The sequence below is a fragment of the Humulus lupulus genome, chromosome 9 (assembly GCF_963169125.1).
Source record: "Humulus lupulus chromosome 9, drHumLupu1.1, whole genome shotgun sequence".
NCBI lineage: Eukaryota > Viridiplantae > Streptophyta > Magnoliopsida > Rosales > Cannabaceae > Humulus > Humulus lupulus.
The window spans coordinates 125,394,776-125,410,976 of NC_084801.1; positions in this window are offsets into that span (position 1 = coordinate 125,394,776).

Here is a 16,201-nt window from a genome sequence, read left to right on the forward strand (position 1 = left end):
TGTCGTCGTCTACACTAAGGACACATTGGGAAACTCCTCCAGTTGTCCCCCCCCCCCCCCCAGGCGCTGATGGCCACTGAAAGCACCCTCTGCCCTCCTGTCCGAGCTAGGAGGAACAAAAGAATTTGGGGAATTTCTCTTCTGTTCACTAGGGCCACTACCCCGGCTAGATCTAGTAAAAGGAGGCACCATCCTCCGAGCATCGCACATAGCAGTGCCCTCTCGCCAAATCTGATCCTTGGCCCCTTCAGCTGTAAGGGCTTCTCCACTACCTGTGCAAAAGTGGTACCAGATCCAGTGTTATCTTGATGTCACGGGTGATCATAACATTCAATTCCCGCACAAATCGATCTCTCCGTGCCATGTCGGTAGGCACCAAATCTGGTGCAAACTTCACTAACCGGTCAAACTTTAAGGCATACTCAGTAACTGTCATCCAGTTCTAAGTCAGGTTAGTAAACTCATCAAACTTTGCAGCTCGGATTGCAACACTGCAATACTTCTCATTAAAAATGTTCCTAAATTCTTCCCAAGTCATGACTGCCACATTCCTTCTTTGAGACACAACATCCCACCAGAAGCGGGCATCTTCCCTCAACATATAGCTGACACAGGCTACTCTCTCATTCCCTTCCACCCTCATGAAATCCAGGATGGAAGCAATCATGTTCATCCACTACTCTGCCCGCAATGGGTCTGGGCCACCCTCGAAGGTGGAAGGATGCTGCTTCCTGAACCTTTCTTAGAAAGGTTCCCACTTATTTTCCACAATAGACTGGGCTGGCACTGGTGCCACAGCCTGTGGAACCTGTAACCCAATTCCCCGAGGAGGGGCCTGCTGCCTCAACTGTCGAAGCTCTTCTTCTATTCGATGAAATCTAGCTTCCATCTTAGCAAAAATCTGTTGCCAATTTGGTAGGGCAGGTGGAGAGTCATGACCCTAGTTGTCATCCTTGACCCTATTGCCGCGGAGTCTGATTGATCGCTGAGGCATAACTGCAATATGCCTGTAATTAATGACGCCACACATCAGGCATGATAACAACATCCAAAACCACCTCCTAATCTCATCAATCAACCACAACCAACAAGACCACAAATCAAACATAGCATATAACAATCAAGGGGGCCATGCCCTAACATCATGCATATATCAACACATTCATCATGCTCTATCTATATATATTCAGGCAAACAAGGCAACTTAAACAAGCAATTAAGCATATAACTCATTAATTACCAACCATCCTTGAGTCAAGCTTGTCACTGGCAGCGAGCGTACATGTTCGGTTGATCTTCAGGAACCATAAACCTTGGCATACTCTGTTAGAGAATATATCTTAATACTCAATGGAAATATGGAAAAACCAAATACAACTCTATGCAAAAATACAATGGACAAAATAATATTGATTAAATAAACATTACAACTCAATTGCTCAAAATACAAGTAAATAGAAATAAGATGTAGAGGAAGAAGATTACAAGCTCAATACTATAATAATACAAATAAATAAGAAGAACAAGAGGAACAAAAGAATGAAAACACAAACAAACTCTTACACAACCAAAGTGTAGAGTAGTGGGGATCACCACCTTGAACAAGGTTCAAGACCTTTGTCCAAAAGCTTATTTCCCCATATTCTCTAAGCACTAAGGGATCTCTCTAGGAAATAGCTCTCTGGAATTATCAAGCCTTTTGGTGTAGTTTCCAGCCAAGTGCTTTGTGGATGGAAAATTGGTGTGTCATACAAGTGAGCATTAGGCTCCTATTTATAGAGTTTGAGATACCCCTTTGAATTTCAAATTCCACCAACCCCCATGGCTGTTACCAATGTTTAATTGGATGTTTATGGAATTAAAATGAAGATTTGGGAGTTATTTGGGATGTTAGAACCGTTCAACTTGGAAAAAACTGAAAATTCACATAGGCTGTCAGCCTCACTGGCTGCGGCCAGGACTTTTCCGTGGCCGCGGCCACTGGCTTCTGTCCTCTAGGCCGCGGCCACAGGCCATTTTTAACACAAAAAAATCATTTTTCCAAAACGTCCCAAATCCTTTCCCACATGATTTTGTAACCTCCAAACACCTATTGGGAGTTAAAAACATGTCTCCAACAGTCATATATGATCATGACTTTATGAAATCTAATCTCAAATGTGTAACATATAATATACACATTATTGGGTAATATTTGGGAGTTACAAATTTGTAACTGATTTTGTAATTCCAAAATATGTCACATTTGGGCACACACATTAGTCCAATTCTGTGACTCTCAATAATATGTTACAAGGTGTGACAAATCACATTTGTGTGACAAATCACATTTTGTCACATTATTTAATCTAATATTATATTATATGAAATAATATAACATTCCCCCACTAGATTAAATAATCACTTTTTGTAACACTTATTTAATCAATCAAACATTATATTAAAATATAATATTCCCCCACTTGATTAAATAATCACTCTCTATAGAAACTTTTGCATTGGTGCATAAAGTAGAATGTCTTTTGACTTGAATTTTACCTTAGTGTAATTATCACAAAGTTTGTTGAAATTTTGGTTGCCAAAGCATTGAACCACTATCCCTTGATAACAAACCGGTGATAACACACACACCTTTGTTGTGTTCACTTGAGACCTCAATGTCTCGCTTTTGCACCGTTAATGGCCATGTGCACATTCCATTAATAGACTTTTCTTGAGAATGACTCCCAATTCTCATGAGGGGAGGCACCACCCCTAGGTCTATATAGGTAGAACTTTTACAGTATTTTGTTACCCTAAAATACTTGTCTTTTCAAGACTGAGTTCAATTAAAAAACCTTTCGGTTTTAACCCTCATTTTGGTAACACACTAGTACTCATATCTCAGATGGGACAAAATTTGAGTACTACTTTCTATTCATTTGATTGACTTGTTATTACCTATTGAACCTAATACTAGTTTGGTTACTAGTATTAGAATAGGTTACCATCAACCGTGAATCTCTTTAGGGAGTCTAAGTCCCACCCCTTGAAATGTAGAAATGATTCTATTTGAATCATTTCTTTTCTCATGTATGCATACTTAGACACTCATTATTTTATTCAAACTTTGTTGCTAGCCATAGTTTGATTAAAATAGTTACCCCTTTAAAATAGTGATTTTGACCATAGTCAACACCCCCACTATTTTATAGTTTAATATCCAAGGTAAACATTTGAATATTAATTCTAGAAATCTCTTTGTTTCTAAAATTCTCCTTTATGTTTTAAATTGATTCCTTCTTGAATCAAAATATTACAAACAGTAACTTTAGACACCAAGCATGTCTAGATTTATCCATTCTATACACATATAGCCAATGTGATTTAAAATGTGGAATTCCAAATCACCTATTTGATAGGATGACCAAATTAATCAATTGATTAACAACAAAATAAATTGATTAACTTTAGAGCATCACCCCCACATTTCTCACATAGTGATAATAATATATCACTTTAAAATAGAAATCTCTTCATTTCTATTAAGTCCTTTATCCTCCAAGATAAATCTAGACCTATGATTCTCAAAGTTCATTGTGAGTCCTTAAGCTTCATGATAAACACTCAATAGATCAAGATAAAAACCTCAATGTTTATCTTGATTCATTTACTTGCTAAAGCAAGACACATTTCTTTCAAAGCAACTTTTACTTTTAGTTGTCTAAATAATCTCAAAATCACTTAAACAACTTTTGTGTATTTTCTAAGAGTCTCTTTGAGATTCTTTTGAAAACATCAATTTGACATCCATTGATTTTCTAATCAAAATCAAAATGAAAATGTCGATTTTTAAACACTTTAAATCAAAGACAATAAACCCTCATTGATTTATTTAAACACTTTGATTTCTTATGTTTTGTTTAAAATTATCTCCTCATCGAGATTAATTTAAACATATCACCATCTTTAACCAAAATGAATAAAGTTATCTTTTATTCACCATCGATGTAAAGATTCAAAATTGCTTCTCCAATTTTGAAAATGTCTCCTCATTGAATATTTAAAAATTATTGTCACTAAATAATTCTCAAATATATTTTATTTGACCACACTCTAGACTATAAGTCTATTGAGTCAATATGTCATCCCACAATTTTTTAATCCACTTTGATTCATTTTTCTAGCAATGGCAAGACACTTATCAAAAGATGTAACCCCCTTAGGTTCATCTTTTCTTATCTCATAATTGAGATGCTCAACACTTTAATTGAGAATTTTAATTTCTTAAATTATTCTTTTTATTCACAAATTACATACTAACAATAATATAGGATAAAACCTATTAACATCTCACAAATGTTTGCATGATTATGATTTCACATAGTTGTCAACATACATGACTAATATCATACCAATATGGCTCTTTATTAATATGAAAACATGAATTACAAATATCATACACACATGATTTCACATTTCTATTGATTCACAAAATCAATATATTTATACATGTCATATAAACTCATAGTTGTCATTCTAATAATTTCCCATTAACACAAAATAAGTTCTATGACATGCTAGCATACTACCCAATAATCTACTAGATTATTTACATGTTAATCACATATAACAAAAACTCAAGATATTATATTATCTTCTAATCTAACCACTAAAAAACAAAGGAGATTAGAAAACAATGAATCTCATTTATAAACATTTCTTCTTCTCATTTCTATCACTATATGAAAACCATTAGATCTTCTAAGAAAACCAAAGAAGAGCATTACCTTATCTTACCATCTTTTCAAAGTTGGATCCTCATATGATCTCCATGGTTTCTCCTTCCATTGAAAAGGAAATTAAGCTTTTGATTGTTAGAGAATATATCTTAATACTCAATGGAAATATGGAAAAACCAAATACAACTCTATGCAAAAATACAATGGACAAAATAATATTGATTAAATAAACATTACAACTCAATTGCTCAAAATACAAGTAAATAGAAATAAGATGTAGAGAAAGAAGATTACAAGCTCAATACTATAATAATACAAATAAATAAGAAGAACAAGAGGAACAAAAGAATGAAAATACAAACAAACTCTTACACAACCAAAGTGTAGAGTAGTGGGGATCACCAACTTGAACAAGGTTCAAGACCTTTGTCCAAAAGCTTATTTCCCCTATTCTCTAAGCACTAAGGGATCTCTGTAGGAAATAGCTCTCTGGAATTATCAAGCCTTTTGATGTATTTTCCAGCCAAGTGCTTTGTGGATGGAAAATTGGTGTGTCATACAAGTGAGCATTAGGCTCTTATTTATAGAGTTTGAGATACCCCTTTGAATTTCAAATTCCACCAACCCCCATGGCTGTTACCAATGTTTAATTGGATGTTTATGGAATTAAAATGGAGATTTTGGAGTTATTTGGGATGTTAGAACCGTTCAATTTGGAAAAAACTGAAAATTCACATAGGCTGTCAGCCTCACTGGCCGCGGCCAGGACTTTTCCGTGGCCGCGGCCACTGGCTTCTGTCCCCCAGGTCGCGGCCACAGGCCATTTTCAGCAAAAAAAAGTCATTTTTCCAAAACGTTCCAAAATGTCCCAAATCCTTTCCCACATGATTTTGTAACCTCCAAACACCTATTGGGAGTTAAAAACATGTCTCCAACAGTCATATATGATCATGACTTTACGAAATCCAATCTCAAATGTGTAACATATAATATACACATTATTGGGTAATATTTTGGGAGTTATAAATTTGTAACTGATTTTGTAACTCCAAAATATGTCACATTGGGGCACACACATTAGTCCAATTTTGTGACTCTCAATAATATGTTACAAGGTGTGACAAATCACATTTGTGTGACAAATCACATTTTGTCACATTATTTAATCTAATATTATATTATATGAAATAATATAACATGCTCTGATACCACGTTGTAACGCCCTACTTCCTTAGAGTCGTTACTGTGTGAGTTAAAAATGTGTCATTAGCTCGCTAATCGAGGTTTTAGGTTAAAAATGTGACTAAACTGAAACCAAACTTGTTTAATGAAATTAATTCTAAAAATTTGGACATTCATTGAAATCATAAAAAGTTATACAGTTGGTGTTGACTGGTTTTTTGGTCAACTAACGCAGAGTTAAAATAATTAATTAGAGAGCTTTCATTCAGACAATCAATAAACCACAAATAAGCCAAGAACCTAATAACTATGAGCAATGAATGATAAAAGACACCAGAAATTATAGAGGTTCGACCCTGAGAAACGGTAATGACCTACTTCCTCTTTAATTTGTATTGATATTTAAGATTTACACAAGATGACTAGTGAAAACATGTACGATTCTAAGTGTAAAAACAATACAGAATGTTAGAAATCACTGCTAAGTGTTCCTAACAGGCTGGTCAGTATATTTCTAGTGCTATTCGGTAGGCTAAAAATCTGACCCCCTCCATAGTGGTTGAAGACTTGTATTTATACAGTCATCAACGCCTAGGAAGTTGCGCCTGCACTGCAACTGCTGCAAAATATCCCTTCCTTTTCGCGGGTAGTTGTAGTCCTATTCTTCAGAAGTTTGACCGAGTTTTTAGGTGAATTGTTAGGCGCGAGGAGGATGTAACTGACTTCATCCGACCAGGTACACCGGGTGTCCTGGAGAGCATACCGAGAAGCCTCTTTTCTGGTGATTTTTCTACGCAGCTGCTTTTCTAGTGAGCATATCACGCAATAATTGTTATTCATTCGACAAGTGTGCTCTCTCCAGCTTGTTTGACTATTGGATGCCTATGCCACGTGTCAATAATATGATGACACGTGTCCACAATATGATGCCACGTGTCCAACCTTCATGTCATATTAGCTGTGTATAATTTTGGGATAACATTTGCCCCCCAAGTTTACAATGGGGTTGAGCAGTATGTAAGCTTTCCTTCTGCATACCACCCTGTCCAGCCTGGTCGGGGGTATGTTCTTTTTGCTACGTAGCACCTTCATTTAATAGAGTTGAAGACCCTTGCACTTCTTTAAGTTTCCAAGAAATGACTTTCAACTCTTTCCTGCCTCTTTTTGATACCATAAAGTGTCATAATGGCTTCTCTTAATAACTATACCATTGGTTTGTGCAGTTACCGAAGAGCGGCTGACGTGTTGGGCAGTTGAGGCAAAGTGACTAGAAGGACGTGCTGGGTGGTGTGCTGACGTGTCTGGTGAGACGTGCTTGCAACAGTTGAAGGGATGTCTCATCAATGCTCACATGAGGAGGTAGAGCGTTGATGCCTAGACTATAAATAGCTTCCTTCTCTTCTGAATTCATTTTTTACAATCTCTTCTCCTTTCAAACTCCCCCAACGCTCAAAACATCCTTCGTATTACCCTCGCATACCTACTACCAGTAAGTTCTTCTTTTTCCTCCTTGGTATATCTGTAATTTATGCTAGAATACTTTTGTTTTTTTTATCTGTGGCCGTGAGTTTTATTTTGCCAAACCCTTGGATTTCTTGCATGAATATTGCTTGAATTAGTAAATAAAAAACTACTTTGAGTAGCTCTTGTAACGGGTAACCTATTTTATATTCTGATTTTACAAAAAACCATTTCTTTTACGACCCATTTTGGTAGATTTATGTTCGATGTTCTTAAAAAACACCAAGAACGGCTCTTTGATAATTTTTTTTCTTCAGAAAACCCTTCATTTTCTTGGTTTCCTTTACTTTTGATCTTGTCTTCCTGCTGCGCGGTATATTGTGCCATGTTTACTCTTGAGCTAGTCGGTATACCCTACGACAATTATACCGACCGGTGCTGCTCGGTGCTCTCGCCTCATTTTCCCCTTTTTCTTGTGTGCGCAGACTACTTGGGGGAGGTGATCATGAAACTCCATCACTTTGTCTTCCATTACAATGGCTCGTACTAAAAAGACAACTCGAGGCTCAAAAGAAGAAGATCCTCGTGTGGAACAATGCACTACTGGAGGGGATCCCAGGGAGGCATCACCCGCCGAGGAGGAGCCCAGTGGCTTGAGACAGGAAGAAGATTCTGAGATCGAGTATGCCACAGAGATTTATACTGAGGCATCCCTAAACCCGATGGCTGAGAAGGAAGAGGGTCCTCTTAATGTGGCTCCTGCTAGTACTATTTCCATTAAACATATACAGAACGTGAAGGAGCATTTTAAGCTGCAGGGTGTATCTGTCATCAAGCCTTCTGCCTGTTAGATTGCCAATTACCCCGGGGCCCAATTCTGTGCCTGGAGCTAATTCCATATGACTGTTGGAGCCATTCTCCCTCTTCAGCCATACTTTCGGAGTGTGGATGATTATATTGGGATTTGCCCAACCCAAATTAGTCCCAAAGGCATTAGCTTTCTTTCTGCCCTTTATGTATTGTACAAATCCTTAAATTGGCCAGTACCTTCTTCCCACGAAATTAATTACCTCTTTGACCTCAAATCTAGTCCCTGGCAAGGCCGCTCAGGGTAATTCTATTTTCAACCATTGGGATTCCAATATTTACCTTGCCAATACGGACAACATCTCCAAATTTGGGGAGTATGCCAGCCAGTACTTTCTTATTGAAAATATTGTTGCCACCCACCTATCTTTTCAACGCAATGGTCCCTTTAGTTGTCTGGCCCTTACTCGAGAGATGGCTAAACGGGCTTGTAGGTTGGCTGCCATGAACCCCAACCTTAAAGACATGGTGGCCCTGACCACCGCAGAGAAATTACCCAATCTGACTTCATGACTAATTTAAGTACCAAATCCTTGGAGTATATCACCAGTATTGGCCACCAGGATGTTGTTAGGGTAAGTATTTGGCATTCTTGGAGCTAATTGATTTTCCTTGTCTATCACTTGTTCTCAGTTTCCTTATTTCATGTTGCAGGGTGCTCGGGATTGATCCCACTACTGTGTTTAGTGGAATCCGATGTCCCGGAGGTTAGAACCTTATTCGGAAACCTTTATACAATTATTAATGGAATCCCTTATCTTGGTTGTGACTAGGTATAAGCTAGGGCTCGGGAAACGGATTGTGCTCAAGAGGCATCTCGTGTAATTGGAATACTTGTAAATTTAAAGGTAATAGAACTGCACCAAGTTGTGAGTTTATAATGGGACTAACAGTTCCCCTATTCTTGTATGCATTATGAAAGTTGGTATTACACCATGAGAATATTAAACCAACGATCTAAGAGTGCCAGAGTTTACATTAGTGCACAGGGCACGGCTCAGCCACTGGTAGCTGAGGACAGCTTAATATACACTAAGCTTAGTTTAAGCGGACCGGAGTCATTGGGGTAAACAGAGGGTGCTACCTAAGGGCGTCGACCCTGACTATTGTGTGACCTGATTATCATTGTTAACTGTTGAATATGACGTGCTGAATAGCTGAGTATTTTCTTGTGGATTCATGGTTGTGTCTATGAGTTATGTGATTAATATGGACTGCTACGTGTATGAGCATGCTTTAGGAGTTATATGGTTATTATCAATGTCTGTGCTATGATGTTATGTTTTCTTGCTAGGCCTTGGCTCATGAGTGCTACGTGGTGCAGGTAAAGGCAAAGGTAAGCTTGATCAGCCTTGATTCAGAGAGCTCTGAAGGCAGAATGTACATGACTGGCTACTCGACCGCCACGGTTAAGGAGGAGAGAGGAACAAGAGGACCGTAAATGTCTGTTTTGCCCTTAGAGTGGCTAGTGGTTGTTTATACCTTGAAATTTTGTAAACTGACTTCCAAACGTTGTTCTTTTGTGGATCCCTTGTTCAAAACGTTTGTTTATATACAATGTATCTTTTATGACCAAAATCTTTAACCCTGGCTCATTAATGGTTTAATGACACGTTTTCAACTAAATGACTTGATTAGCAAGTCCTGCACTATTATAAATACACAGTGTAACGATCTTGGCTATCCAGGGCATTACAACTTGGTATCAGAGCGTCCTAGGTTTAAGGGTTCCTGAAGACCGGCTGGACATGTACATTTGATGCTAGAGACAAGCTCGATTCAGAGTTTGGTAAATGTGTATATGTGCTTATATGCTTAAGTGATTGGAGAGAATTATGATTGTTGTTATTTGTTGGATTAATAAGAAGCATGAGATACTGATAGGGCCTGGCCCTTGACTGTTTTGTGATAGTATTGAGATGTGCTTATTAGCATTGCTATGCATGTAAATGAATATTTGAAGGATTAACTGCATATCGCGTATATATAGGTGAATGTATGGATGAATGCCTATATCTTGATTGTTTGTGATTGGTTATGTTCCATTGGTGGATTTTGGAAAAGTTTTTACCCTGTCATCATGGTCTGATTGCCGAGTCATTGATTGCATATTAACTTGGATAGCTATGCGTCCAAGGAAATCTACGCGACTAGCCGGCACTAGGTCTAGGACCGGAGGTGATGACCAGGGCCAGATTCCTCCGCGAGTCCCTGAGAACTAGCAGCAGATTATGGCAAAGACGCAAGCGCGGCTTCAAAGCCAAGATGAACAGATTCGTCTTCTACGACAGCAGGCTCCATCAGGGAGTGTTGCACCTATTGTGCCACTTGTAGTGGCACCAATTATTCAGTCAATAGAAGTTGGGAACATGTGGGAGCTGTTGTATGAGCGATTTCGGAAGCAACATCCCCCAAATTTTGAGGGAGGACCTGATCTACTGAAGGCCGAACAGTGGATGACTATGATTACTACTATACTGGACTTCATGAGGATAGAAGGTCATGATAGAGTGGCCTGTGCCACGTATATGCTGAGAGAGGATGCCCGCATCTGGTGGGAAGTGGCATCACAGACCAGGGATGTCACTACTTTGAGTTGGGATGGATTCAAGGATTTGTTCAGCCAGAAATATTACAATGTTGCAATCAGTGCAGCGAAGGTTAATGAGTTCGTGGGGTTGGTGCAGGGCAGCATGACAGTCACTGAGTATGCCCTAAAGTTTGATAGACTTGCAAAATTTGCACCAGATCTTATGCCTATAGATGCTGCTAGGCAAGACAGATTTATTAGAGGGCTTAATTCCATGATAGCCTGGGATGTGAGGATAACAACAGTGCCTGGGGGGACGACTTATGCCCAAGCTGTTGAGAAGGCTCTTACCGCTTAGGAAGCAGAAAACAAGATTTGGAAGGAAAGTACAGCGAGGCGTGAGGGTCACAGAGTGGTGCCTCCTTATTCTGGGTCTGGTAGGGGCGGATGCCCCAGTGATGTGAAGAGGAAGACCCCTAACACTTCGACTGCTTCTGGTCCTGATAGAAGGGGTCAGGGTGCTCAGGGTGGCCGCCAGGGAGGTGGTGAGGCATGGAGGAGTTATCTCGAGTACCCAAGGTGCAAAAGACACCATTAGGGTGAGTGTCGGGCCAAGGCCTGCTATGTGTGCAGAACAGTGGGACACCTCAAGAAGGATTGCCTAACAGTGAAGAAAGGGGAAGCAGGAAAGGTGGGCAGCTTGACTCCAGCTCGAGTGTTCACTTTGACACAGGCAGAGGCCGAGGCTAGTCCCTCGGTGGTGACAGGTCAGCTTTCTAGCGCTGGCTCTCCTTTTATTGTATTGCTTGACTCTGGTGCTACACATTCATTTTATTTCTAGTAAAGTGATTGATAGATTGTGTAGACCTAGTGAGTATCGGATTGTGGGGTTTGGGACTATATTGCCTACTAGGGAATTGGTAGTTTCTAGGAGGTGGATTAGAGCACTGCCAGTGATGGTTGATAGTAGGGAGCTTTCAGTAGAGTTGATTGAGCTAGACATGGAGGATTTTGACATGATCTTAGGGATGGATTGGCTGGTCAGGTATGGGGCTACTATTGATTGTAGGAAAAAGATGGTGACTTTTGAGCCTGAGGGCGAGGATCCTTTCATTTTCGTGGGTGCGGTATGTGGACCCCGCGTACCCATGATATCAGCATTGAGAGCCAGAGACTTGTTACAGGGAGGATGTATAGGTTTTCTGGCTAGTGTGGTGGACACTACCAGGGTTTTGCCAGCAGGGCCGGGAGAGACCAGATTGGTTTGTAAGTTCTTGGATGTATTTCCTGAGGATCTACCGGGATTGTCGCCGTGCAGGGAGATTCAGCTTGTTATTGAGTTAGCACTGGGGACAGAACCAGTATCGAGAGCACCATATAGGATGGCACCAGCAGAGTTGAAGGAATTGAAGATACAGCTACAAGAACTTCTGGATTTGGGATTCATCAGGCCTAGCTACTCTCCATGGGGCGCTCCAGTTTTGTTTGTGAAAAAGAAGGATGGGTCTCTGAGGATGTGTATAGACTACAAGGAATTGAACAAGTTGACCATCAAGAATAAGTACCCTCTACCAAGGATCGATGACTTGTTTGATCAGTTGCAAGGAAAGACGGTGTTCTCAAAGATCGATCTTTGATCTGGTTATCACCAGCTGAGGATCAAGGATGAGGACATACTGAAGATGGCCTTTCAAACGAGGTATGGGCACTATGAGTTTTTGGTCATGTCTTTTGTTTTGACCAATGCCTCGGCAGCTTTCATGGATCTAATGAACAGGGTGTTCAAAGATTTCTTGGATCAGTTTGTCATTGTCTTCATCGACGACATCTTAGTGTACTGCAGTTCAGAGGCAGAGCACGAGCAACATCTTCGACAGGTCTTGCAGAGGTTAAGGGAGCATCGGTTGTATGCCAAGTTTAAGAAGTATGAGTTTTGGTTACCAGAGGTGACTTTTCTTGGGCATATAGTTGGCGCAGAGGGGATTAAGGTGGATCCATCCAAGGTGGAGGCAGTGAGAGATTGGCCAAGGCCAAGGAATGCCTTGAAGGTTCGGAGTTTCCTCGAGCTAGCGGGTTATTATAGGCGGTTTGTGGAAGGTTTCTTGAAGATTGCTACACTGATGATAGAGTTGACAAGGAAGAATCAAAAGTTTGTTTGGTCAGAGAAGTGCGAAAATAGTTTCGAAGAGTTGAAGCGACGACTTATTACTGCATTTGTGTTCAGTCTTCCTTCGGAGGAAGGAAAGTTTGTGGTATACTGTGATGCATCAAGGATGGGTTTACGCTGTGTGTTGATGCAGAATGAGAAAGTTATATCTTATGCATCATGACAGCTGAAGGAGTATGAGCAGCGGTATCCTACTCATGACCTGGAACTAGCGGCAGTGGTATTCGCACCAAAGGTGTGGCGACATTATCTATATGGGGAGAAGTGAGAGATATACATTGACCACAAGAGTCTGAAGTATTTCTTGACCCAGAAGGATCTGAACATGAGGCAGAGGCGTTGGTTGGAGTTGGTAAAGGATTATGATTGTGATATCCTTTACCTCCCAGGGAAAGCCAATGTAGTGGCAGATGCATTGAGCCAGAGGGGCTCAGGGAAATTATTTAGTTTTGTTCAGATTTCTAGAGAATTGGTTGATGAGATGACCAGGGCAAAGATAGAGCTGGTGGTGGGCAGATTGGCCAATGTTACTTTGCAGTCGACCCTACTAGAGCGGATCAAGGAGGGTTAATTGGTGGGCGCGCAGTTACAGGAAGTTAGACAGAATGTCTTAGCAGGGATAACTAAGGATTATTCTGTTTCTGAGGTTGGTATGCTTCAATATCAGGGGCAGATTTGTGTTCCAACAGATGAAGCGATCAGACAAGAGATACTAGATGAGTCTCACACTACGCCGTACTCGCTCCATCTGGGTACCACGAAGAAGTATTGGGATCTACAGACATTATATTGGTGACCTGGGATGAAGAAGGATGTGGTGGAGTACGTGGCTAAGTGTTTGACATGTCAGCAGGTGAAAGCTGAACATCAGCAACCAGTATGGTTGCTTCAGCCTTTGGGTATTCCTAAGTGGAAATGGGAGGATATTACTATGGATTTTGTGGGAGGTTTACCCAGGACTGTAGGGCTTCATGACTCGGTGTGGGTGATAGTGGACAGATACACCAAGTCAGCTCATTTTCTACCAATGAAGTCCACTTACACAGTGGAACAGTATGCAGAGTTGTATGTGAGGTAGATAGTTCGTCTTCATGGGGTTCCTAAGTCTATTGTATCTGATCGAGACCCTATCTTTACCTCCAAGTTCTGGGGTGCTCTGCAGAAAGCCATGGGGACTCAGTTAAAGTTTAGCACAGCCTTTCATCCTCAGACTGGTGGATAGTTTGAGAGAATGATTCAGGTGTTGGAGGATATGCTTAGGATGTGTGTGATTGACTTCGAGGGATCTTGGAGTAAGTATCTCCCATAGATTGAGTTTTCATATAACAACAGTTATCAGTCCACAATTGGAGTGGCTCCTTATGTGATGTTATATGGGAGGAAGTGTAGGTCGCTCATTCATTGGGATGATATGGGGGAGAGGAAATATTTGGGGCCAGACATGGTTCAGAAGAAAAATGAAGCTATTGAGAAGATCCAAGCCAGAATGCTTGCTTCGCAGAGTAGACAGAAAAGCTATGTTGACCCTAAGCGTAGAGACGTGGAATTCCAGGTTGGGGACCACGTGTTTCACCACTGCGAGGGGTGAGGAGATTTGGAGTAAAGGGCAAGCTGAGCCCTTGATTTGTTGGACCTTTCGAGATTCTAGAAAGGATTGGACAGGTGGCTTACAGGTTGGCTTTGCCACCGTCGTTGTCAGGAATTCATGATGTATTCCATGTTTCTATGTTGCGAAAGTATGTCTCAGATACGACACATGTGCTGAAGTATGAGGACTTGGAATTGCAAACAGATTTGTCCTATGAGGAACGACCAGTTCAGATTTTAGACTGGAAGGACAAGGTTCTACGAAATAAGACAATTCCACTAGTTAAAGTATTGTGGAGGAATAGCAAGGTCGAGGAAGCGACCTGGGAGTTTGAGTCAGTGATGTGGGATCAGTATCCTGAGCTATTCAGGTAAATTTTGAGGACGAAATTCTCAGTAGGAGGGGATAGTTGTAACGACCCAAAACCATTAATAAGGCTTAAGGGACTTGATTAGTGTGCCAGGAGGGCACTATTAGTTTATGTGTGAATTAAATAGTTTAATGCATGCTTCTGTGATAAGCATGCTTGTATGAATATATGAATACATATGAAATGCATGTCTATGAGTATTAGTATGCATGTAGGCCCCGTTTAGCTTAAAGGGGTATATTTGTAATTTTAGCCCGTTGAGGCTGAAAATGTGATTATATGTCATAATTGCGAGGACCACATTATTATGTGGGTAAATCTGCAGCATGCGACTTGAGGCGATCTTAGGGAGCTAGTTAGCGGGAAAGTCACAACGGGACCTAATACTTGACTTGGGGCAAGTCAAGGGGTATTTCGGGTATTAGATGGTTATTTGGGTTATCGGGTTAAGGAAATAAATAATTGGAGATATATTTGAGGTTAGGAAGCTTAGGTGGGAATACTGGGGAATTTTACCATTTTGCCTTCGGGGACGTTTTTGGTACCCCGAGCCTCGGGATTGACATAATTGATTAAGGATAGACTAGACAAAACGAAGGAAAACAGTGGAAGATGTCATAACCGACCCTTTTCTCTCTTCTCTCTCTCACTTAAGGGAAACCATAAGAAACTAAAAAGAGATTGGCTGGAAACTCAGAGAAATTTAGCTGGGACTTTGGAGATTAGCTCAGGGTTAGTTACAGAATCTAATCAAGAGTTAAGGTAAGTTCTGAGTTTCATCTTTGCTGGTTAAATTCTATAGATATGGTTGGATTCTAAGGGTTCTTGGGTTTGAATTTAAGGTTGAATTGAAGCTAAAGACTTGGGAGTTAGCTCAACAAATTCTTGGAGGATTGGTTCTGCAGTGAAGGTAAGCTTCAATTTATGATATAGTGTTTGAATTCTGGGTTTTCTTGATTGGTTTTGGTGTTCTTGAACTTGTGGGTTACAAATATTGAAATGTTGTTTTGATGAGTTTCTAGACTAGGATTCTGCTGGGTTATGTTGCTTAAATCATGTTAGAATGTTTGTGATAATTGAATTGTGTTATTAGGATGGTTTTGGGTGGATTTGAGTGAGGTTTGAGTGTTAAAAATGGTGAATTTTCTGGGTTCGATAGGTTGGGTCGCGACCTTATGGAGCAAAGAGGAGCCAATAGGACTCGGAGGCAGAGGCGGGCCGTGGTGCCTCAGGGGAGCACCGCGGCGCGTGTTTGGTTTTCCAGGGAGGTCAAGCCTCTGATTTTGACGCGGGCCACGGCATGGGTCCATAGGGG